General features: G+C 39.7%; 1 protein-coding gene across 5 annotated transcripts in view; it reads right to left on the bottom strand.

Annotated features, from left to right (window-relative positions):
- The window catches only part of mlphb (melanophilin b), a 65,819-nt gene extending 46,915 nt beyond the window's left edge, over positions 1-18,904 (bottom strand). For 4 of the 5 annotated variants that reach the window (XM_078263082.1, XM_078263084.1, XM_078263085.1 and 1 more), the window contains exon 1: positions 2,773-2,873. The gene's annotated coding sequence lies outside the window, so the exon portion shown is untranslated. Of the gene's footprint in view, positions 1-2,772; positions 2,874-18,884 lie in introns of those variants that run through there. The other variant, XM_078263083.1, reaches the window with a different exon arrangement.
- Positions 18,905-23,889: the final 4,985 nt, after the last annotated feature.

The following is a 23,889-nucleotide window of genomic DNA, read 5'->3' as shown; positions in this document are numbered from 1 at the left end:
AGGTCACTTGCATTACTCCCCCCCCCCAAAAAAAAATAATCGATCAGTGATGCACTGCCAACCATTCTACGCAGCATTAGGTGCTGAAGTTCACAACTTGCCATGAGTGTTAATCAGTTGGTCAGGGAAAGTCATGTCATGCTCACGGTACAAGGCTGTGTGACAAAAGGTTGGAAATAGTTTATCTGCACGTTTGCATGTGAATGTCCCTGAACTCATCAGTGGGGGCTTAGAGAATGAATTTCATACACAGCTTTCTGAACTAATATGTTTCACTGCCTCTTCACCATTGCAGAAAGACAATTTACCAACACCCAATCAAATGCTTACAGTGAAAAGAAGGCCCTGTTTACACCCATTGCTTATTAATGGGCCCATGCTGTCTTTATTTGGTGGGGACAGTGTATTTACTTATACAGTGTACCTTTCATTACTGTCTGTATGAAATGCAAGTCATTCTGAAGCTCAAGCGCCATGGTAACTATTTAGGTTTCGGAAACAAACCTACTTGGGTAGGTTTAGGAAAAGATCATGGTTTGGGTAAAGAAGTATGTTTGTTACGCAACTTAAGTGACGTACGTAAGTTAAGTACGTTACGAGCTTCGACAGACGTTGAGACAGGGCCGTGTTGAGCCAGGGAATTTGTGTGTCCATCACGACAAAGGATCCTAATTGACGTTCCATTGGCATTGTTTTTGGAAGTGATTGACACGTAATTTTACCACATAACCAAAATTATGTGTCGGCACCACAGAAACAATTTAGGTTTCAGCAACAAAACTACTTGGGTAGGTTTAGGAAAAGATCATGTTTGCGTAAATAAGTATGTATGTTAAATTATGTATGTATGTTAAGTACGTTACGACCTCCTCCCTACGCAAACTTTCATGTGTTCAGGAACGACAAATCATCGACATTGTTTCTGTGGTGCCGGCACCTAATTTGAGGTTGCAGTCATTTCATGTAATTTCTCTGAGATCAGGCTGGTCAGTCATGAGCTACTATATACCCACGACGTTCCACTTTCGGGATTGCTCCGGTGCCGCTGGAAATTCCGCCAGATGTCACTCTTTTCGGCCGGATGTCCGTCACCTTACGTCTTTTTTATGTTGGCAGTCTAAACTCCGGTGGATGTTTGAGGACTATGGTTAACTGCTCCTCAGATCTCTGCAGGGTAAATCCAGACAGCTAGCTAGACTATCTGTCCAATCTGAGTTTTCTGTTGCACGACTAGAACAACTTTTGAACGTACACGTTCCACCAAAACAAGTTCCTTCCCGAGGATTTTTGGCAGAGGCACCATCATTGCGTCCAGGGCTTAGCGCTGCCCAATACCATCGTGATTGATTTGAAGAAATGCCAATAAACCACAGCATGTTTTTCTCCCATCCCGGAATGCTGTGTGGACTAGCCAGACCCTCCTACCGAGCGCTGTGGAGGAAGGTCAGGCATTGCGAGACTAGTCATGAGCCAATGCCTAAACCTTACATTTGAGAAAACTGCTGTCAGTCTTTTAGGCTGCTGTTTTCGCCAAACAGATCTGCCCAGAATAATAATATTGATCACGGGTCAGTTATTTGAAGCACTGGTTTAGATTAGGTGCTTAAAACCTCTGTGCCACATGCATCTGTCCTGTGATCTGGGAAGGTTTGGCACAGTTCAACCATCACATTGCTGAGATATTTTAATCAAGTCTCTGTTAAATGAAGCCTGGCCAAATTAGTTCACATGGTCCAGCTTCATAATGCCTCAGTTTCAGAGGATGATGTGACTCCACTCAAGCTGAAAGAGTGGTGCACACATGTACACACACATAGTGTCTCCTCACACAACTAATACCACTAAATTACACTTAAGCTCTCTCACATAATCAGCAGAGGAATGCTCAGGAACATCACATAATTGTCTTGTTTACCAGAGGCCATGTAAAAAAGTCTCAAACGCCTGGGTAGCCTAATCTAATTTATGCTCATGCAATTGGGCAGTAATGGTAAAAACAAGCATGCAAACATGAGAAACAGGTCACATCTAAATGGAACAATCTGAGTAAAACACTGTACTCATAAAACTATATAAAATAGTGCTTACAACTTTCCCACCTTTAAATATTTACCCTTGAAAACCCAAGCAGTATACAAATGCTTTATTTGTATTTGCTTAGAGCGTGTGAGTAGCTTGGTATCTTACTCTGTTGTATTAAGGGGACATTACGAAAACATGCACTTTACAATTGTATTATTTCATTATATAATAATAATGAATAATCCTTATGGTAGTTACGTCTTTACACCTTAGCTAAATAAATCTTAATTGTATAGCATTCTCTACAAAGGATTTTCTGTATTAAATGACCCGTTGATGCACACAACTCAACAGGTGCACACTGAAGAACTCCTTGTTGGCAAAAGGAAGGTTCTGCTTGATAACAGGTGTGGGGAGACACAAACCTGGAATAATTTTAACCAACTAAAAGAACAGTAAAAGCATATTTAAACCGTTTTAGTAGATTTAAGAAAGTTGTCAAAAGCTATTTGGTGTTTGACTTAATACATCAATTGTGTTTCTAATAAGTTGGAACACTTTCAAACATGGTTCTGGCCCAATATGGAATGAGCCCACTGTCACACACTGACAGTTTAAGTAGCACAAATCTCAAAAAAGCAACAACAGGATTAAAATGAACTTCTAAGATACCAACATGTGTAGGCATTGACATCATTTTTCTCTCTTTTAACATCACAAAGGAGATCACTGTATGTAAATATAACATACCTTAGGGGGTGACAGAGTAGTATGCAGGCAGTTTATCCTCTGACGGCAGACCAGGCTGACTGCAGGGCAAACTAAGTAGCAGACAGCAATGCTAATCACATGTCTAGTTAACCAGGATGAAGAAAGGCAGGGCCTCCTCTCCGCCTTCCTTGACTTTACTTCAAAGGGTTTGGCTATGTGCTTTGCCCCCCTTGGCTTCATTGATAGTGCTAAGAAATACATGACTGCTATTGGTTTGCATTGATGTTGGGAAAGGGCTTATCAATCAATTGGTTTTGGAAGAAATGACTCATTTATTTGGGCATTTAATAGCATGGACAGTATTCAAGTGTGCAGTGATCATGAGGTTATGCAGAGGCCAGTTGGGCTTAAATCCCCAGTCACATGTCATGGATCCTATGTTACAGTGAGGCATGACATCAGTGCAATTAACTATCAAGTGACACCTCTTTAATAATACTGACATTCATGTCCTGTAGCAAAAAACATTGGGAGGTCTTCTAATGTGTAATGTTACAGCCACAGCATAGGAATGCATTTTTATCTCTGTTAATAATCGAAGCAATGTTGGTTTAATATCGTTATGAGACTTATTTGCACAGTGGGTGGGTCGAAGTTCTTTCTCATGGAGGAATCAGGTTCCATAGATGAAGTCAAACATTTACACATGGCATTATGACTTGGAAGACAAAGCTGCAATTGTTTTTATGCCATTACAATTACTCTAATGTGAAAGGATTGTGACAGAAATGCACTCTCAGAATCTGATTAGGGCACATTTGAAAGAATCAAATTGAATGTGGAAATCAAAATGGGCTGATTTTAGAAAGCACGCCTCTGTTAATTTATTTTAAAGGATTTTAAAAGGATTTGCTCCCATTTCCTACCACCCTACAAATGGTTGATTTGAGTGACCCTTCCAGCAGTCCAATTGTTCTTGTTTGCTCAATCACCAGGCCCTACCATCTTTCCGTGGAGTATGTGAACATTAACACAGTCTTTGGAAGAGCTTAGTCACACAGAGTTCTTTTTTACACTTTAGATTTTTTGTAAGTTAATTACATTCTTGTGAGTGAATCTGTACAGTAGTTATTTTTATTCAGCCACAATAAAGGCTGCGCTGGTATTCAGGGCACTATCCTGCTTACAGAAGTAACCGTTGGCATTTTTTAATAGGCAGTGTGAGGAAAAATCAACCCAGTTTACAACAGTCTTGTCTTTTCGTACATATGGGGCCTGTAGGCCTCCCCCAGGAAGGAGGTTTGACAAACTGAGTCTAACCCTGATGTCTGAGTTGATTTACCCTGAGATGGGAAACAAAGAGTTTTTGGTTCCAGAACAGCTGATATGAGTTGGTTCAATCAACTCAGAGTATGTTCACGCGCGTGCACCACCACAATAAAAAGGCAGCATGAATGGAGCCATGATACTATGAGTCACCATGGTAACAACCACAAACAAACTGGTCGGCGGAAATACTCATACACACAAACAGCGAGTTTGAACATGTATTTAGTTAAAAAAGCAACACAGCGGCTGCTGAAAATTGCTGCTCGTGTCAATGCGTAAGCTCTAATATAGTGTAGCCTATTCATTTCATATTTAATCACAGGTAACCTATAATATTACTGGTGAAAACTGGAACGGTAGTAGGCTACACCTATAATTTCATTTAGGTGCAATCCTGCGGGCGAAAAAGTAAATTACTACTAATCCCATTCTGAGGTTGTAGCACCATGATCATTAACAGAATTATGATTTACAATCATTTTTCTTTTTAATGTCTCTTACTGGTTTGTGTCCAGGGAACTCAACACAAACGTTTAAAACACGTTTCAGAGCAAGGCACACTTTTCTGATGGCTCTGTACAGCGGCTTTACTAAAATGCTCCGCATCACCAATGTTATTAAGAAAACTGCCGTTTGCAAAAAAACATAATGCGACACAGAGAATCTGCTGGGATGTAGAGCATGTCCACGATGGGTGACGTTAGTGATATGAGGACTGATAAGGTTATGTAGGATACATAACTGATAGACTGGGAAGAAAAACGATACCGCTCAAATAGATAGTTATCTGGAAATAAAAATACATCTATAGTCGGGGCCTGAACATTATCTCCCGACGCGTCTGATTTAACTCCCTGTGGAGTAATACAGCTTCTTCATCAACGGGATCCTCGACAAAAGGAAATGCCATGTACGGAACGTAAAAACGATTTATAGTCTGCCTAACACAGTTAATAAACCAACACTGTTTTTATTCATGCAGATAACAAACTGCACTAAAATGTGCCTGATACAGACTGAATGAATGAATGAATGAATGAATGAGGAAATGAAAGCGCTCTGTGTCATGGGAGGAGTTTCTTTAAGAAAACCTGCTCCTGACCAGGTTAAGTTCACAGACTCTGGTAACTGAGTCTGAGGTTAAGTTCCCTCTCTTTCTGAAACAGAAAACCCAGAGTTTCCCTCATCTCAGGGTTAACAAACTCAGAGTTTTCACTAAAGCTGCTTTCTGGAACGGACCCCAGGTACGGCACAATACATCTAACTTGAAGGTGCCCCGTAGAGATGTTGACTACTAGTAGTGCTACAGAGCAATGCTGTCACAAGGCAGTGCTTTAAAAAAGGTAGTGAAGCACAAAGAAGCGTGTAAACAAAACTGTGTTTGTCAGTTCAGTGTGTTACGGAGGTGCATTTACATTAATTTATTATATGTGTAATATTTGCAATCAATTATAAACCTATGTAAACAATCATCTCAATTTTTGAGGGCAAATATAATGTGTAACTCATGCAATTTCTAAGTTACGTTAATGTGTCATACATGCTGAACTGTATGAACTGAATAATAAATGTGCAATAACTTCTCTTAATAATTACTAATCATTTTATTGAATTATTAAGCTTTAAAAGATGTGTTAATCACCAAATGCCCTCACATGATCTTGCATAAACCAGCCACTATAGGCTATCAAACATGGAAAAGTACAGATTTGTACAGATTTCTTAAATATGACATTTTAAGACTGAGGGTCATGATGTAAATTGCCAGATGAGTCGACATCCCCCAACAAGAACTTCAAACAAGTCTTTGAATTCCATGAGAAAAAAAAACTGCAACAAAGGTTTGGCTTCAGCACAGTCAGCTCCTGCAGTTATCGTCCAGTGTGTGTGCTAGCATTAACTTCCTCTCATTTTATCTTGGACAGCACCCAGTGCAAACAAGCTAGTGTGTCTAAAAAGCCAGAACAGCACATGATCAACAGGTTTGTATGTATGATTTTCACTCTCCCTGTGCTGGCCTGCAGAATCCCCAGCAGAGCTATTTAAGGCAACTTGAGACTGATGGGATGTGCCACATGCAATATATCAGAGTTTACTGTCAATGTAAAATAAATAACAAAATTCCATATGTTACTGTAGATAAGAAAAGTAGTAGTTATTTTGAAAGACTACAAGTGACATGTCTCAATCATGGATGTTTCATTTGGGAACAAACTGTCAGAATTGGAGTTAAAGCAACATTGTGTAACATTGGATTTGTTTCCAGTCATTAAAGCAAAGTATTAAGAAACCAAAGTTTGTTGTATCATTTTCCTGATGATGGCGCTAGATGAAAAGTTAAATGATCATGGCAGTCCATTAAATAATTCCAGAGACATTTTACTCAAAATCACAAAAGTCAAACTAATAGTGGTGCTAGAGGATACATCAGTTCACCAAAGTCTTCAGCATACATTGTCTGGGGACCACGACAAAATGTCATGTGGTTGTGGTGACCAACTGTACGACAGACATTGCCATAAATAGAGCCATGACGCTTGCATGGATACAAAACAAGAAAAGCATGCAACTGCATTCTTAAAACAGCAATGATAAGTTTACAACAGCAATGTTGTCAAAAAAAAAAAAAACACAACAAAACTTGTGTACTCACAGTATGTGTGGGAGCCCCAAAAGGATGAAGGTGGGATGGTTTTTTTCGGAACTACTTTTGCATTCCCTTGCAATAACTTTAGTGTTCACCAACAATAACTTTTGCATTACCTCGCATTAAGTTTTGCGTTCCCTTGCAATTGTTGCATATACTACAGAAAGGAGACATCATGTAACACTTTACATTATGCATTTATTGCTCATTTCTCATTTTAAAAAGGCAAAACCCTGACAGTTTACAGCACGGCTGCAGATGCTCTGCCTGGCTGTGCTGGTTGAAGCTGTGGCTAAGAATTTTTAATGCTCAGACTAGGGCTGCAGTTGGGGTTGAATCGCTGATGCTATGGATATGGTAGCAGAACTGTAAATGTACTGCTCCTATTAACATTAGCCAAGAAAGCATTAGTAAGCCACACAAGATTTGAACCTGTGGTGCTTCTGTCAGATATAACGGATGTGTTACATCCCAGGAGCTCAGTAATACAATATTTTCCTGGTTTAAACTAGATCTCTAATACAAATGTGAAACCAAACAATTGGCAAGAACGGGGGACAGAACTGAACTCAAGAACAAATTCTATCAAAATTGCTTCTCTTGACCAGTCATCATTATGTGGTTTTGGATTCTCCCTCTCTTGCGTTTACTTTGAAATGGACTTGATTATTTTTTCTTGGTTTATCGTTGGAGTTTTGGACCTCCTCCCCAGTAATCATTGCAAAACAGGAAGAAGGCCCATTTACAAGGGCTATAAATGGAGCCATGATAGCAGGGACCCCCACACACACACACACACACACTCAAAAAACCAGCACAAAGAGCCAAACCGTCACGCAAGGTTATTCTGTAAGCAGTTATACTTTTTTCGAGTGCCTGACATTTTTGGGGTTTTGTCAAAAAACTTCCAAGGTGCATTATGCACTACATGGTAGGTGGAGACTTAAAAGTGAAGTAAGTCTGCAGAAAGGAACGGGAATATCAATTTTATAGTCAAAGATTCTTTGATAGATAGAGATAGAGATTTATCCAGAAGGAAATTAAGGTGTCCAGTAGCTTATACACATCATACATACACATAGGCACACAGACATACTACAAAAATACAAAGGAAGAAGATGTGTCCTCTAATGGAAATTATAGAGCCAACAGTTTCATGGGAATCCCCCATTTAAAAAAAAGTAGGAGGCTTTATGCTGGGTAAGTTTCCATTCACACATTCAGCTGGGCACTGCTGCCATCAATGCATTTTTTCTAGGTGAAAGCTGTGAGGACCAAATGACAAGGGCTTTTTGTAAAGACAGCTTCTTTTACAGTGTCACATGTTCCCTACAATAGAGGGAAAACTGTCTGACTTTTTCCTCTTTCTTGTGTGACATTTGTTGTGTTAACTATTCTGAGTGTAAAAGAAAAACAGACAGAGGAAGCAGGAATTCTCGTCAGCCTCAAATTGGTCTGAGGCATCAGTCAAACGACGGCATCATTCATTACAGCAAATGAAGAGACACAAGAAAAATAAGAGCATATGTTTATGTTCTAAACACAAAGCCCTCTAGTGGCTGCAGGAATTATGAATCTGCGTCTGTCTGGAGCAAAAACGCGGGCCTTTGAGATCATGGATGCATTCTAAGAAGAGGATACAGTGTTTGAGCTGGAGCCCTGCATTCCTATAAGAGTTGCTGAGTGGCACATCAAGCCATCATGGAGCCAAAACTGCATATACAATTATCCAGATGATTGGCACTGCGTCAGCACTGTGTGGCCCATACAGAAGGCGCACTGGAGCCACCCCTTCTCAGTCCCAACTCGTCAAATACTGACGTTTGGTCAGTGGCTCTCAGCGTCCAAAAGGCTAAAGGCCCCCTTTAGCTTCTGTATGGGATGCACCGGGCATAGCAGCAGCTCAACTGTAACTAACGGCAAAGGCACCTGACCAAGTGTCGTTTTTTGATGCGCTGGGAGTGAGTCTGTGTTGACCAGACCTCCGCCATCAACTTCCAGTTTAGCTCTCTAACTTGAATGGGGTTATGATCTTACGGATCTTCTAAACTTTACAAATGTTATTTACAAATATAAATTGAATCGATCAAGTTCTGCTACTGAAACGAGTCATTTTGCGTGGGGTTGTGATGCTCAAAAAAACATATCCACCGATTTACAGATGTCTCTTTCCTTAAGTAAGTCTATAGGAAAAAGTATTTTTGGGTCACAGGGCATCATGTGATGGGCCAGGAGTTCTACCGTTTGGCCACTTTGTTTACTTTGCTTCTAAGCCCGGCACACTTTCTGGGGGCCTGTTTGATGTGTAGTTTGGACGACTTGTTGCATAAGTACTAAAAAGTACAGTTTGAGTATAGTTTGTCTTATTAGGTTATAAGTATCCTGCTTAGACTTCTACAATTGACAGCACTGACTCTAAAACAATGTGAAAGCTGATAACACTGCCAAGTAATCATAGCTTTTTCACTGAACTGTGGGAATGTCAGTACACTAAATATGAGGCTAGAAGCTGGTTGCTTGAAGACTGAAAACAGGCAAATGGCAGGAAAAGGCAGTTTGTACTAAAATAAAGAGTAGTAGGTGATTCCTACCAGACATAACTGCTTAGACTTTGTGAAACCCATCCCCTTCAGTTGATTAAATCCCTAGCCATCTGCAGATATGAAAAACATCTGCAGCCTTAAATTGGAAATGCTGCACCAACGCACCATGATGTCCAAAGATCCACCTTCATCTCGAACCAGATGCTAACCACACAAGCTTCTGTACATATCAAAATAGTCAGATATAACACTGCATTATACTGGATTTTCAAACTGATACGGTGTGGGATAGAGAGATTCTGGGAATGGTTTAATTGGAAAAATACATCAACAAAAAAATTCCTTCTAAACTGTATCATTGAGAGTCATCTGTTCCCACCAATGCTTTCTCCAAAAGGTTACCGGGGGCAACAGCTGTGTGCATCATTGTGTTCTTTCCAAGTTGTCTGGCAAAAGGGCCCAGCCATGAGAACTCTTGCAGTGATCAGGCTGCGTGTATTGTTAAACTTAATTCCAAATAGCGGCGAGGATTGGAGTATAAGGTATCATCTCAGAGAGTGAGAACTATGGAGTTTTACTGCTATCTTCATTCAAGAGCGTGTGCTTTCAATTTGAGAGCATTTCTCATTGATGTCACTTTAGATTTTGTAATAATTGCCCTCATAACCTTGCTCTCACACCAAAATAGCCACTGCTCACGCTTGGATTTGCTGTGTTTCTGCTCAAACCTTCTGCTTGGACTCAAATATGTTGTTGCTTGGACATTTCCTGCTCTCAGCTTTGGCACTTCTCCTCGCACTCAGCCGCTAGCGAATCTTCTCTTGGATTTCTCCTGCGCTTTTGGATTTTTTGTGTTACAACCCTGTCAAAATCCCCCAACCAATAGAATGCCAGGTGTAGTGTTGACCAATTAAATGACCTCTGCCCTGTTGAGGGTACGTTTGCTTTACGTTAGAACATCCCTTGCGGGCGGCTAGTCTGTAACCGGGTTTATTTACCCCCGCCGTTCAATGCTTTATGATAACTACATTCTTATATTTCATAAAGGACAACACACATTAATTAACATTTCTGTAAATGTGCCAGTGTAAGCCAGCCGGCTAATTTTCAACTGTAGTCCTTTGGCCAGATGATTTTAGACCAGAGCAGCAGGAAACAGTGAGACATGTTAAACTATACAGACAGAAGTCAAGACGCCACACAGACAGCTAGAGCAACAAATAAACTTTCTCAGTAAGCCATGCAGAGCTACAGGAAGCAGCAAGACATTAGCACAGTTACACATCAACAGTATCCCCATTCAGTATAAGAAGCCATGCAAGCATCAAAACACAGCCAAGCAACACAGACCCACGTTCAAGCAGTAACAAGCAGTAATAAAAAGATGCAATAGGCTACATCCCTCATGATGTATCATCATCTCATCAGGCTGGCAGCAGTGTTCTGCACTGGCTGCAGATGGTATATTTCTCTTGCTGAGGCATGAATAGATGAAGTTACACAAAAACGAGCTTGGAGACAATGTAAGCATGAGTAAATGTCTCCAAGTCTGCAGATAAAAGAACACCAACATTATTATGGGCCTTAGACTTAAATGATAATTACATTCTTTTGCAACTTAGCTCTTATTTCCCCGAGGTTGTCCATAATTTCCATTAGTCATAATTACATTATACTCAACAGGTTAATTACTGAGATCTGATTATGTGACATCGCTAAACACAAGTCAAACGTGACATAAACACAAGCAGTCAGATGATCAGACATGTTTTAAACAAACCCCCTTCCTTCAGGAAGAGAAAACGAATGCGAGCTGTAAAAAATAAACATCCATCACAGTTTACAAACCGTACTTGCTGTGGTTGTGCACACACATATTTTGTGTGTCATTATAATACCCAACGCGTCACCTCATTTTTCAACTTGCAGGGCAGTCCAATAGATGTGGTTAATGAGGAGTATTAAACAAAAGTACTTGGTTAGGTTTAGGAAAATGTTGTGGTTAAGATAAGGATGTTACATGTAACTTAACTTAAGTAGTCATGTAGGTAAGTTAACTTGCTATACGAGGTACAGGTTGGTCATTATTACCAATTATTACTAACATTACGAGTGCACTCACTTTGGCTTTTACCTCCAAATAAAATGGTGTAGACGTTATAGAATGTAGCTTTTTTACAACCTGTCTGATTATCTGATTGGTTGAGCTTCAGATCTCGGCAATAACTATGGTAAGTGCAATATTAAAAGTAGGATAGAAACTACGGCCAAACCTACTTAAATGAGACCTAAGCTGTCATAAACCAGAATTATCCTTTAAAAGGGCTTTTGAGAGTTCAGGTAAATAATAGTGCTAGTTGTAGGACTAGCAGGCTAAATTATTAAGAAAATACTGCAATTAGGTTGTGCAATTGGTGAGCATTGAATTAAAGCAAGTAAATAGTATAAAGTGAATTACATCTGCTGTTGTTGCTGATTCGTGTGGATATTTAGGCCCTAGCTTAAAAGCCGCATTAAGTGTTTTCTGTCCTCTAGTGGGGAGGAAGACTCAAAAACCAACCTCTCAGCAATGAGTCAGTCACCACCTGGCTCTCTGTCCCTCATCTCCAGCCACATGGCCCATTTCTTAAACTACATCAACTACATGCCCTGGGGTCTCATTTATAAAACTGTGCGTAGGATCCTTATTATAAGTGTACGTACGCCCAAAAGCCCAAAATGGCGTACACCAAAAAAAAGTCAGATTTATAAAACCGTGTGTACGCTCACCTGTAAGCAAAGTTCCCTTTATAAATCACAGATTACCTACAAGTGTGCGTAAGTGATTCAGCCTCTTATCCTGCCCTGTACACGCCCATTTTTTAACCATAAATAGTCAATGCAAAGCACCTTGTGAATGCTGATCAGTACATGAATGACACTGGCAGTTGTTAGACCGAATCATGATGACTGGCAGAGAAAAAGCAAAAAACTTCTCAGACGTTCAGGAATTGCTGCAAATTGAATTATAATTTCAGCCTGTTCTTGCACAGTGTAGGGAAACCTAATCTATAACTACATGTATTAATAATACGTCCAAAACGGAAGGCATTACGGCACTCGGGGACAGCTTTGATATACCAGACGTACTGTATATAATAAGATTTAACAGAACTATATATTATATCCAAACAAGCCTTTTTTGAGTTGGGCGTGTTTATGGAACAATCATCACTCAGTACAAGCGCAAATAACACTGCTGGATTTAATCTTCATGGTAACGTGGATGATATGGAGGGAACAAATTTGCGTGAGGCATCAATACTTGAAAATATTAAGAGTAATCGTTATTCCCATTTACTTTCTGCAGTCTGACTTCAGTTCACCACCTCACCATCTGCATCGCCAATTCCTATTTCGTCTCCAAATGCGTAGGCATGGGTCAGAGTTTGTGTGGAGGACCGCACATTCTCCCGTCAAGTTTGTTTTTATAACTCACAACCTTTGCGTGGGAAGTGGCGTACGCACGTTTTCCCCGTTTTGTGCGTACGCCACGTTTATAAATGAGACCCCTGAACTTCCATGTCACCTGACTGCCACACCCATCCATACACACCTGTTCCCACTTCACTAATCAGCTCTGCCTGGCCTTCCCCGCCCACCACATCACCTGCATCTCATTCCCTCGTCAGCCACTCCACATATACTACTCCACTTTTGTCTCCTTGTTGGTTAGGTGTTGTTGCATTGCTCTTTGGAGGTTTGGTACCGGCTACCTACCTGCCTTTGGATTCACTGTAATCCTTTTCATGTGTTACCAAGAGATAACAGGGACCAGAGGCTGCTACACAAAAAGTATAGTTTATTAGCATCACAGTATCAGAGAGAGGATGTATTATCATATTGCCTATTCACAGCACGCTAAGTTAGCCTGAGCCACACAGGAAACACGCATGCAGAATGGCTCCTACTAGTCGCCCCCCCCACTCTAACACAGCAGAAACCCCACAAAAAAAGCAAAACAAAATGGCCGTCCAGTAGCTTAGTTAAGAGTACACTAAAAATCTTAAACTGGGAAAAACAGTGGTTGGCTCATTTAGTTGTCTTTGTTTAGAACTTTCCAAAAACATTACAAAAGAAAACATCACAAAAACATTTGTAAGAAATATGCAATAAAATAAATATACCTTTCGAGCCTGAATAGTCCCTTTTTCCTATCCGGAGACATGCAGGTGACTGGAATCTACATTTATTAAAAAAAAACAATGTTGATATCATAAAATATACTAAAAAACCCAATTAAAAAGTTACATTCAGCATGAGCATACCTTATTTATTGGCTGATGTGCTTAAGAAATCACTACAATTGTTTGTCCCTCACCAAACATGACATGTGAAATCTAACAAAGAACATGTTTTACCATTTAATAAGAAATATTTAATGCAGTTTTTTTTTTTTTAAACTTCCTAATGTAATGCTCTCTCAGGTGTTTCTCAGTGCAGGAGGAAAGACCCAGGTAAGCTCTCCACCCACTTTTATACACTCTGCCCCTTTTCTGAGTCATTCCTGTTTCCTTTCCTCCCACATTTTAAATCATTGAACTGCCCCATTCTGCCTGCCCTCATCTGCATTTGTCACCTTCTTCTGCTGCCTGCTCTCCTTACCAAGTGCTGTGTTCTGCTTTTAGAATGATGAACAATTAGATGTAGAATAAGATGTATGCTCTACAGAAAGATTTGTTCCCCCTTGGCAACTATCATGATTTTCCAAAAGGATGCATAGATTTTTAGGCATTATATTATCAAATGGCCTGAAAAAATAGTTAATATGCTGTAGCTGCTGTAAATGGGAAAACAAAATCTCCCCAAGAGAACATGCTACCTAGATTTTGGCTGAGCCCAAACATCTGGCTCTGCCCCTGCTCTTTATTAATCAGTTATGAGTTTGCTAGCGAGTCAGCAAACAGCCAGATACTTGTGCAGACACAGAAACATGAGTATCCCTTTGAAGTCAAATATTAATGGTCTGCCATCTCTTCAGTAACATATATCTGTCTCCTCACTCAGATATCTAAAAAAGGATGAGCTGAAAGTTGCTGGAACAGTCTAAAGCTGTTAAGTAGTAGTATGTTGATTCTCACTGGGGTTGTCAGGATTATCAGACTCAGTGCTCAACCAAAGGCCATTTGATGTACTGCCTAATGCAGCTATAGAGTATGGGGAAAGTGGGTTTCATGTCTTTAGGTGTTAATGGGTTAGGTATTAGAAAATGCACAGTTTCCTAAGGAGACCTTGAAGCTGCTTTATTCATTTCCTATTGGGCCACCTGGAAAAACGGCAGTACAGTCAGTTTTCAGCTCATACAAGAGAGGAGGATGACAAAAATGCAGTAAGGACACAGTTTAATAGTAACAGAACACATCTGGAATAAGGGAGGAGAGGAAGCATGAAGTAGAGAAGACAAACAGAATGCACTCAAAGATTGGCGTCTAATTGTTGTACAGTGACACAATTAGGGTAAATCATTTACATGACACAGAGTAGCCATGGTTTAATCACTGAACTACAGTTATCCAAATTGGACAGTAACCCGTTGACCTGCAGCAAACAAGCACACCACCAAACTGAAGTGCCTGTTCTTTGTTAAATACAGCACAGGTTTTAAAGGCAAATGTAGGTCTGGAATATTGCAATACATCTTTTCTAAGTGGTGTTTGCTTTACTCCCATGTTGAAGCGTTTGTCGTGCCTCTGTGATTACGTAACATTTGCTCCCCCCCAAGATAACCTGTAAAGCAGTACATTCAAAGTCTTAAACATTTTTCCGCTCTGTCAGACACTTGGCTTCATCTACCACACTGTATACCCCGCAACATAGTTAGAGCTTTTCATGATTACCCATGGTACAGACTGTAAGATACATTTTGTGTCATGACAGTAAGTTGGCTGAAAACTTTGTCCAGTTGCAAACAGCTGGTTCAGTATCCATGTTGCTTTACTTTAGTTTGATTTATACCAAGAGTCGAAAACACTGCAGATTTTGCACATGAACAAAATCAAATGGAGGTTTAAAATGCTTCGGATTTGCATAACTATAAATTTTAAACATGTCCACACACTCATCTGGTTGTCTAATCCCCCCCCTCCATAGTGTGAAAGCACTGTACTTGACATTTAGAGAGACGGGAGAACAAAACTGTTAGCCTGATGAGCATAAATTATTCCCAGATGTCAAGCAAGCCAACTCATTTATCCAAATCATGGAAATTATAACTTCTCAAGGTAAATACGACTCATGGACCACGGTGGAAAAGGCGACTGTATAGTGAGTCAGCCCCTAAAAATCTGCAACTCTGAAGGGCCTTTTCAGGACAACTAAGGACTATGAGACAGAATCCAACCATGTTTCCATCTTAAATCCTTCTGAAAATGTATTCTCATTCATGAATATGTACGTATGTAATTTATTGTGGAGTAGCCATGGCTACTGGCTATGGAATTAATAGATTCCAGCTGTCAATTAAAGACACCCATTGAGAGTTCAATGGTGGGCATTGTTCAGTTCGGATTGGTGAGTCAGAGAAGCACCGGAGGCGGAGGGGGCTGTGTGGCCGCACTTGGCAGTACAAGAGGGAGATGTGATACACCAGAAGCAAGACACAGTAACAGTTAAGTGTTGGAAAGACATTCAGTCCCTGCCTCTTTGTGGGGACGAGCGGGAGCCAAAGAAACTGCAGCTACTTTTTTGCAGAATAGACATTTGCCTTTGAGTTATCAGAACCATCAGTTGCATTTTCCCGAAATGCCAACTACAGTTGGTCTTCAGAAGATAAGTAGTCAACTAGATAATTTAGAGGGATTTGTTCCTAATTACGAAATTACAGAATCTGGCCCTTGTTTTGAGTTTACCTCCCAGTGAGATTGAGTGAGTGGTGTGGGAAATAGGTGTGGTCAGTTCCTCCATCGTTTTCATGTAAGAAGAGGTGTAACTGAGGCTTGAAGTTGGCCATGGGAAACTAAGAGACAAATATTCCAGAATGTCTTTCCAAACCCCAAATGGGTATGGAAATATGTGTGCATCACGTGACTGGCCATGTTAGTGAGCTCTTTTGCCCAAAGCGGTTTTTATAAAAGTGACTGTGGAGCCATGTGAACGTATTTCAAAGAGAAATGATTAAGTAATGACACTTGGATGACTTGTACCTTCACATTGAGAGGCTTGTATTTTCAACGGCATTAGTAATCCTCTCATCCAACTGAACACCCAGACAAAAGACACAAGTCTTTTATTTTAGATAATGGCTTTCAGTTTTGATTCTGTTGGGTTTAGTATATATGCATAGTTACTAAACTGTTGCTGCTGAAGTTGGAGTTTTAAATGGGTTAAATGGTGTGTGTTACTCTCAAAAATCAACTACTACAATGTAAGTGCTAAATTTACAGCGGTTCCTCATACACTATAAAACATATTTGCAATTTATACCAGATGGCTTTCTTTGCTTAAGGCGCCTGCACAACAATGTTCATAAAACAAAAGAATCTGATAAGTACTGTGCATATGCACATTAGCACAGTAAGGAGTGTTTTGTGTACTGATGCTTTAATACAGGCTGAAGCTTACTAGAGCTACAGTGACCTGCTTTATTGCATTAAGTGCCATGTGAGTTATCACCATGGATGGTACCCTTTTTTAGCTACGCTAGCTGCATGGATCTGAAGAATGCAATGCCAGTCTGCCAGTTGGACAGTCAAGTCAGTAAGTCCGCCAGTTCTCTGATCTCCGGTTCCCAAAGTGGGGTGTCTTGAGGATGGGCCAGGGGTTCCGCAGGTTTCACCCCAATAAAGATTTTGCTACATTTCATGCACTATAATCTATATTACATTCTCAAACATCAAAACAAAAGAAAAAAGCAATAAATATAATAAATAATCATATTAAAGCTAAAGTGCGTAGTTTCTGTCTCCCCCATGAAGAATTCTAAGTAATGATTATATGAGTAATAATTTGGCAATAGCTTGAATGTAATGGACGTTCATTAATTTATAATTTGTAATATTAAAAGCTTATCAATGACGCATTGGAACAACTTCTTTGAAAGAATCATAACAAAAGAAAAAGTTGGAAAAGACCCATCCATCCATCCATCTTCGTCCGCTTATCCGGTATTGGGTCGCGGGGGCAGCAGCTCCAGCAGGGGACCCCAAACTTCCCTTTCCCGAGCCACATTAACCAGCCAACCAATCAACTAAAATGCTTTTGTTGTGTGGTTGTATAACTTCACTGTTTTGGAGTATCTGCACAAATGGCACAGGCCAGATGAAGATCCAGGTATGTACTGAAAGGCCACGTCAGTGTAATGTCCACCAGTGTGGATCATCTGGACTGTCTGGTGTCATTCCAGAATATCAGTGTTTAACCGCCGATAAAAGTTAGGCTAGGGGAATCAAAGGAAATTGAATCACTGAAGGATGTTACGCAGCTGTGCTCCTCATGTGTGCAACACATTTCCATTATATAACTCCTTATGGGCCTAAAACATTTTTGCTTTTGTTTTTTCCCTCTTGGCCAGCTGTTAGGCCTGTCTGCTTCCTATTTAGCTTTTGTCTTTAAAAATTACTTAATTTCTTAGTGACCCCAGTGGGTGTCAAAAATAATGGCAAAAATCATTAGTCTATGTTAATTACAGGCTAGGCCCAAATGGGACATATGTTTTTGTTTCTCTTCATCTTATAAATAATGTTTTTTATTTGAATATTTAAGGTTTAGTGGTAATACTATTTTTCTATTTTCTATCATACTCTACGTGACTGAAACTGAATCTGTGATTTGTTCAGTTCATGAATGCTCGGTGCAGATAATAGATTATTACCATCCATCCAAAAAGACCCATGTTTGTCCAATTATGGTTGCCATTGTTTGTTTCACAAACAAAATAACTACATAAAAGACATTAAAGCCCCAAAACAGATGTAGGTGTGAGCCTCCCACTGTGCAGAAATAGATAAATAAAAAACGTTTTTTTGATGCCTCCTGCCTCCCTGAGTAACAATTACATGTTTCAGTGTTTATCCATAACTTCCTCAAATGTTGAATTGCTGAGCTTTGAAGCTTGAGATGACAAAGAAGAAAAAAGCCTCTCTGCCTTTCCCTGATTATCACTGCTGATCTGAAGTAATACAAATCATGGAGATAACGCTCAGCTTTTGGAGGATATGCGATTTTAACAGATGCACAATTTGATGAGTACATCCACAACAGAAGTGTTTGGGCAGATTTAAGGGGCTGGGTTCATCCCTGCAGAGGAAATGGCTTGTATAAATAGTTTTTTGCCTTGTTTCTCGGCTTGTCCCTAAGCAACGCCTCACAAACACACACACACACACACACACACACACACACACACACACACACACACACACACACACACACACACACACACAGTAACAAACACATATACCCAGACAAACACATACACATAGAATGCAAAAGACTATGCATAACCATGCACCAACACAAACAGTTCCACACACGTTTCAACTTCTATACTTGTGAAGACAATGACTGACCTTAAAGGAATAGCTTGACATTTTTGGAAATGGAGAAACAGCTAGCCTGGCTCTGTCCAAAGGTAACAAATTCAAACTCTACTTCACCTGCACATGGATGTGAAGTTTGAGTTGAAATTATTGACCAAATCCACCGTTGTACAGCAACCCATTGCCTCACTTTTCCCATCATAGTTGACTGTACATAGTCCACATTCCAATTGGGATGTCAAATTCAGACCACCATTAACTATTCAAGTATTTCGTTTTAAGCAGAATGTGAAAAGAAAGTATTGGTATCCATCCAAAGTCAGTTTCAATATTGTAAGGACAATGAAAGTTAAATGACCTTACTTGACAAAATATTGTTTTTCAACGGCATTAGCACACAATGAGGCAGCAGTAGATTGTGGAAAAAAAGAAAGGCCTATTGCATGAGAGATAAGTTTCTGTTTCCTCAAAAAGGAGCAATGCCCCCACACACACACACACACTGCCTTCCGGCCACAATCCCAACTCTACCTACCAATGCAATCTGTTAGTAGTTTACTTTAACACCTGAACACACACCCACACACACACAATGGTGCACATCTGGTGCATCTTTCAGAGTTATGAGCTACATCCAATTCTGTATATCCTGCCTGATGGGGATAGCAGCCCCTAGTAACAATATTGGCGTAAACTTAACAAGAGCACTACAACTCTGTGGAAAGTCTTGATAGGAGAAATATGCTAATAATCTGTTTCATGCCAAGACAGCAATAACTTTCACACAATGTTGTGCTTCTTTGGTGCTCGGAATCAGGAGCTGTGTTCTCCACAGAACTGCTGTGTTCTCTAAAAACCACTAGCTGCTGTTGCACCCTGCATGCATTCATTTTGGTGAAAGACGTCTCAGCGAGAGGATTTTAGAATACGAAACATAAATGTCACTATTGATTCATATAAAATTCCACAAAGCATGTGTATTTTTTATAATTTGTGACAGCTTGGTGAAATGGGTCTTTTTCCTGTGTGCATCCATCACAAAACCCTTACACAAAACCTCAACAACTGCCATGGTACAGTGACTTTCAAGAGACATTTGAGTGGGCAAACCTATATCACATTTTTAGCCAATCCTCCTGGTAAAGAAAGAAAAGACCCAGACATTAGTTTAGGGAGACACCAGCCATATCTATTACTTTCCCAAATCAGTTTAAATAGTGTTTTTTTGTAGTGTGTATATATATATATATATATATATATTATTTGCTTGTCTCATTTCTCCTCTCTTTGGTCTCCTAAGAGATTACTTTGCTGACTCTAATTGCAGCAATTTCATAAACCTTTCAATATGATATCTTTATCACTATAATTTTAGGCCATTGAGATTTCTCGATTCTGACTGACATGTGATTATGCGACATTGGTACCAGACGCCTGTGAGGGAGGTGTTTGCCATTCTAAATTAATGTGCTGTCATTGAATTGTTTCCTAAGTTACATGGAAAATGTATTCAATTACTAATTTGACCCATTGAAAGAGTGTTATTTACATTAGATGTTACATTAGGCCTACAATCGATTCCGTAAAATTAACTTCCACTAACTCCAAAGCGACAACACTACTATGTTGCATCTTCTCTTTCACCAGTAGAAATACTGTAAGAATTGAAACATAGTGGTTTAGCAGCTAACTCAGCCCTTGTGACTGCACATACAGTAGCACTCCAAAAGTACTTCACAAGGAAGCTCCAAACAAAAAATAAATGTAGCCTTACCTTGTGCTAGCTAGCCAGCTTAGATGACACAACATGGACATTTTACTTACTAAAACTTTGGAGTTACTGGAAGAGGTAAAAGAGTGTGAACTACTCTTGCTAAAGACCTTTCATTGAATAAACCGAGAATAATCCATTAATTTTTGTAGAAATTACAAACATAAACTCTGTAAGGGGATGATTACTGATTTAACATCACTCAAATTGTCCCTTAAAAAGCTTCCTAAGCATAAACTTGGCCTCCATTACCCTGGCAAGCGAAATTGGAGCGATTACTCAGCATTTTACTTCAGACGAATGAAACCTATAATCTAGCCACTTATTCAAGTCAGGGCTCAACAGAATTGTCTTTAGATAAGTTCCATATTTACATTGATGCCTCGGCTTGTATGTCCAGATGTGATCGCTATATCCCACTTCAGGAAATGAACAGTAGCTTGGGTTTTTGGATACGGCCACCTGCTGGAAGCACAAAAAAGTAACTCAAAATCCCACCCTCTGTTCTTCCTTATAGTGCAGATTCTACTATTAAGTAATTTCTAAGACACTGAAAATCACATGAGATTTTGTACACTTTTATTGTCTTTATTTATTATTGCTAAACTGGGTACATTGCCATATGTACTAATGCATTGCTAGTATCACTTCCATAGTTCACTGTAGAAGAAACCATGGCTCATTGAGTAAAATAACAAAAAAAGCTTCCATAGGAGTCTCATATTTTCATGAATCATTGGGTGTTACTGAGTCAAATTTATTCAGAAAGTGGAAAGTACAGCACATGTGCCAGTTGACATTCTGCATGAATATGAAAACCACAGGAAAGATTTGACTATGACTTTGTGTTTCAGCCATCCATGTTACTGGTCTTTTGTCACCCACAAGAGACCTGTATGATGACACAAACGGTTATTTAGAAGCACTGTCGACTATTTAGCTGGATTGAAGCTGACTTGGGGTTGTGCAGTGCAGCCTCTCATGTTTGCACATTCGTCAATGACTGAACACTAAGGCTTGTGTGATCCAGCTCAAAAGAAAAGGCAGAGCCCCTTAATCAGGCATATTGCTGGCTTTGATTTAATGTCTGCGGATCTCTGGTGTACTTTTGAACCTGGCCCAGGTTAAAACTGAATATTTAGCATCTGGCCTCCTATCCTGAACTCTGTTAACTCATCCCTGCTTGAGGTCAGTATTCTCACTTTTTCATTGCATACTGAATTTGATTCAGTCATGCTGTCAAGTAAGACTGTCTTCCAAAAACGACCCCATAGGCCATTTGTACAAGCAGCTTATTACGATCCATATTTTAGGGCTGGACAATATATCAATATTATATCAATATTGTGATATGAGACTAGATATCGTCTTAGATTTCATCTTAAATTTTGGATATCGTTATAACGTTATATGGTAAGTTTAGTCTTTTTCTGGTTTTAAAGGCCGCATTACAGTAAAGTGATGTAATTTTTGGAACTTACCAGACTGTTCTAGCTGTTATTTGCCTTTACCTCTAACTCAGTCATTATGTCCACATTATTGATGATTATTTCTAAAATGTAATTGTAAAATATTTTTTTAAAACACCAACTGTCAACCCTACAATATTGTCACAATATCGACATCGAGGTATTTGGTCAATAATATCGTGATATCTGATTTTCTCCATATCGTCCAGCCCTACCAGATCTACATTTACTGTATAGTGGCAGCGACCTCTAGTGTCCGTAGTAATTATGACGGACGCAAAGGAGGAAATCAGGTGATGTAGGAGGACGTAAAGAGCACCAAAGTCCGCGTAGGGAGGCGGTCGGGGTGGTGGACGAGTCAAACAAACAGAGGACTTGCCCCTAGGAGATTGCTGTGTGTCTCTTGTTGCTGTAACCCAACCAAACTGTGACAGTTTCACACTGTTATCTACGTGTTTAAAACTGAGACTGTTACGTTTATGTATACACAGGTTTCCTGTTTACAAACATTACAGGGTGCGTGCGCATACCAGGGGCAGAAAGCCAGATTGGTGAGCTGGTCCGCTACTGCAACAACCTTAAGTATTGAAGCTTTCCTTATTGTTTGTATATAACTGCTGACTCAATAAAACGTGATTTTAGTTGGATCTGTTTGTCTGTCTTTAATTTTGCAGTGTTACTGTGATATATATGTATGGCTATAATTATCATTTTAGGCTAATGTAATAGCCAATGTTAGCAGCAGGGTTACCCCTGAGTGTACCCCTATGGTTGGTTTATGCCTTAAAATAATGGCCAGGATTTCCGGGAAAAGGTACGATATGTGTGTCTCCAGCTCAAAACATCACTGCAGGTTGACTGTTTTTGACTGGTTATGGCTGAAGGGAGGCAGCTTTAAAAAGGTAAAAAATTATAACTGCTAAGTGTTATTCCCCCCTTTTTTTGCACCTCCTTCTGTTGGGGTCTATCATTACTGTGAGTATTAAATATTTCCTCATCAGACACGGTTAGAGTGACGTAAGGCCAATCCATCTCCACCCATTTATTTGCTTTTGCTGTGATGGAAATAAGTGTGTTGGTGGAATCAACACATGCATTTTCCTCTAAATGGCCAGTGAACAGTTTGTTCCTAATGGTAACGTCTTCACAGGCAAGAAAAGCAACTTCCAGAGACCAGATTGAATACTCCAGTTATGTGGAGGGGAGTCTCATGCTTTTATTTGAGAATAGAATAAACACTGAGTGTGTATTCATGGTTTTATAGAGCTTAAGGACACATTCCCTATGCTTTTCATAATTTCCACTTAATGTAGAAACCTCGTGACACTACAGCCATACAGAAGAAAATGTCTGTTTCTAGTTTTTCTCTTTTGAGTGATAAAAAAGTTCAGTGACTCTCATCTGTCCTATGTCGCATACCTGTCTGTGTTATGAAAGCTGGCAGTTATTAATGAGAGAAACAAGAGTCAGGGCAGTTTTTAAAAGCATCACAGGAAACAATCTGCACTTTCATCCACCCACATGAAGTCACCTTGGTGGCATGCATCAAAGTATCCCTTCACCACAGATGTCAGCTCTACCTTTGTTGTAACTGTTTAAAGCAGTGCGTGTGACATTAACATCACCCAACAATAAAATGTTTAGTCCTCGTCACACTGTGATTTTGAAAGGTTTAGATTTTAAAGGGTCTGTGTCGGGGTTAGTGCTCACTCACAAGGGAGTACATGTTTCCTAAGCGATGACAGAATATTTTTAATGTAGTTGATCTGCCCGCTTCTTGCTTTGTACTCACAACATAGATTATATAAGAACTGTTCATTCATTTTGATAACATTTTATTACACTAAATTCATACTTTGGGAAATTCACACATGGGTGGGGT

The sequence above is a fragment of the Sander vitreus genome, chromosome 11 (assembly GCF_031162955.1).
Source record: "Sander vitreus isolate 19-12246 chromosome 11, sanVit1, whole genome shotgun sequence".
NCBI classification, from domain to species: domain Eukaryota; kingdom Metazoa; phylum Chordata; class Actinopteri; order Perciformes; family Percidae; genus Sander; species Sander vitreus.
The sequence above is the reverse complement of the archived record's forward strand: the minus strand, read 5'-3'. Positions and strand labels throughout refer to the sequence as shown.